This window comes from Carlito syrichta, unplaced genomic scaffold (genome assembly GCF_000164805.1).
Source record: "Carlito syrichta isolate Samal-C Ts95f unplaced genomic scaffold, Tarsius_syrichta-2.0.1 Scaffold309091, whole genome shotgun sequence".
NCBI classification, from domain to species: Eukaryota; Metazoa; Chordata; class Mammalia; order Primates; family Tarsiidae; genus Carlito; species Carlito syrichta.
Window position 1 is genome coordinate 22,539 of NW_007253187.1, and position 3,158 is coordinate 25,696.

The window sequence follows — 3,158 nt, forward strand, 5'->3', positions numbered from 1 at the left end:
GGGCGCTGGCCCCGGGACTGCATCTGAGACCCCCTTCCCGAAGCGACCCCTTCCAGAAAAGACCCCCATACTCAGGCCTTCCTTGCTCCGCGCCCTCGGGCACCCACCAGGGAGCCCCCCTTCCCCTGCTTGTGTTCGCGTGTTTGTTCCCTCCTCCTCCCCTCCCCCCGACAGTGCCTCCCTTCCGCTCCCTCGTGGGCTTGGGGGTCCTGAACTGAAGTCGCGGGGGGGGGGCGGCGCGGTGATTCCCGGAACGTAACGGTTTGGCTGGATTCCAGTACCCGGGACTGAGGCTGGGTCACGCAGCTCTAGAGGGCAGGTGCTTGAATGGGGAGGGGCCCTGAGACATGGGTCCTTTCTCCGGGCACAGTCAGACCCGTTAATTCCGAGCAGGCTGGGGCTTGCTGGGGTTTACTGCCATTGCCCGCCCTGGAGACCCGGGTGCGGCCTCTACAGGTTGGGAAACCGGCTGTGGGGTTTGCCGCTGGGCTTGCAAAACACTGCAAGCTCTTGAATTTCAGTCTAGGTGGGGCTTGGGGACTGCAGTATTGGGGAAGGGGAGTTGCTATTTAGATTGTATATTTGGAGTGTCTTGAGCTCGTTGAAATCTTTCAAGCCACCAGGTTGTGCAGCCGGTGGCCCCCAGGTGCTGGGGAGGAGGCCGTATTGCCTGGCAGCTTGGAGGCCTGGAGCTGTAGGAATCCCTCATGTCTCACTTCCCACTGTCAGTGCTGATTTTCAGCCTGTGTGCAGAATTGGAACGGCTGGCTGCTGAAGGCATAGAAGAAGGTAGAAGCCGTGAGGCAGGGCCTATAGCTGCCCACCCTAGTGGAGGTGTGATGAATCCACTGGGAACTCTTGCCCTAAAACATGGCCTTGGGCTCAGTTTGGATCTCAGAATCAACCTCTCCACCTCAGACCTCCCCACTATGGGAGAGTAAATACCCTATCCCCCTGAAGACCAAAGATAGCCTTGGGATTGGGGAGAGACCCCCAGAGGACATCAAGGCCAAGCTTGCCCCTTTATAAGACCCAGGACTGTCTCCCAGCCCTGACCCTTAGAGAAGGCTTTTAGAAATCGGGATCTGCACTCCACTTGGTTTTGTTTTGTTTTTTAAAATCAGAGTCTCTGTTGTTGTTCAGGCTAGAGTACAGTGGCAGAATCACCGCTCACCGCAGCCTCAACTTCCTGGTTCAGATGATCCTTCTGCCTCAGCCTCTTGAGTAGCTGGGACTATAGGTGCACACCACCATGGTGGTTAATTTTTTGTTTTTGTTTTGAGTTGGAGTCTCACTCTGTCGCCCAGACTGGAGTGCAGTGGCCGCTCCTGGCCACCGCAGCCTCGACCTGCTGGGCTCTGGTGATCCTTCCGCCTCAGCCTTCCACGTAGCTGGAACTGCAGGTGCGCGCTACCATGCCCGGCTTATTTTTTTTATTATTTATTGTGGAGATGAGGTCTCGCCTGCCAGGCAATCCACTCACCTCAGCCTCCCAAAGGCGCAGGATTACAGGCTGAGCCACCGAGCCCGGCTAATTTTTTTTTTTTGAGTCGGAGTCTCACTTTGTCACTCAGGCTGGAGTGCAGTAGCAAGCTGCTCACGGCTACCGCAGCCTCTACCTGCTGAGTTCACACAATCCTTCCACCTCAGCCTTCCAAGAAGCTGGAACTACAGGCGTGAGCCACCACGCCCAGCTCATTTTTTTTTACTTATTTAGAGACAAGGTCTTGCCATGTTGCAGGCTGGTCTAGAATCCACGGGCTCAGGCAGTCCTCTCCCCTCCGCCTCCCAAAGTGCTGGGAAAACAGACGTGAACCACCGCGCAGGCCAATTTTTAAATTTTTTGTAGAGACAATCTTGCTATGTTGCTCAGGCTGGTAGACTCCTGGGCTCAAGCTATCCTCCAACCTGAGCTTCCCAAAGTGTTGGGATTATAGGCATGTGCTACTGAGCCCACCATGCACTTTGTTTTGCTTATGGAGTTTCCCTCAGGCAGCCCAGACTCTGGAATGAAGAGAAAAAGTTCCAATTCTGTCCCTGTGGAAAGTCTTGAGACTAGGGGGTAAGAAAAGTCCCTGAAAAGGTCTGCTCTGTGCCTTGCAGTTATGGGAATCTGGTCCTTGGACCAGAGGCCAATGCAGTGCTAACTTCAAAGCTATTTTAGGTGTGGGGAGAGGAGGCTGACAATTGAGGGTGCTGGAGTCAGGGAAGTGCAGGAGAGGAGAGAGGGATAATGGCCGGCATAGTAGTATCTTAGGAGTTGAGATGATCAAGCTGAGATGCAGCTCTGGCTTGCACGTGGACTTCCAGGAGAGCTGAAAAGCTGCTCCCAACCCTGTCCCCCCTGTCTACCTTGCTCCTTGTGCCTGTATCAATGTCCAGAGGCATCTCACCAGCCCCCTTTCAGAAGGAGGATGCAGAAACATCCATGGTCATCTTTTCCATCTTTTCTTATAGTCTAATCTCCCTCCTTCCTTCTGTAGCATAAAACATTTTTCTACTTCTGAAAAGTTTAAAGGGAATCCTTTTTTTCATTTGGAAGAGAGGAAAAGTACATTTTTATTTTCACTAATCTTAACTGAAATTTAGTATTTCCTGTGATTGTGACTGTCATCAACAATCCATGATAGTATTAACAGGTATTTTCCTACCATACTGCAGTTGTTGCAGGTACCTTGAAAAATCATCTATGTTCATTGCTACTTTAAAGTTAAAGCTTGGTGTGGTGGCTCACACCTGTAATCCCAGTTCTTTGAGAGGCCAAGGCAAGAGGATTGCCTGAGCCCAGGGATTTGAGACCAGCCTGGGCAACTTGGCAAGATCCTGTCTCTACAATTAATTGAAAAATTAGCCAGGCATGGTAGTGCATGCCTATAGTTCCAGGTACTTGGAAGGATTGCCTGAGACCAGCAGATCAAGACCACAGTGGCCGTGATCATGCCAGTGATTGTGCCACTACACTCCAGCCTGGGCGACAGAGTGAGGCCTCAACTCAAAATAAAGTTAAGCTACTAATTAGATCTACTGCTAGATCTTATTATTTAAAGTATTAATATAGGCCAAACTTGGTGGCTTGGCTTGTAATCCCAGCACTTTGGGAGGCCGAGACGAGTGGATTACCTGAGCCCATGGGTTCGAGACCAGCCCAGGCAACTTGG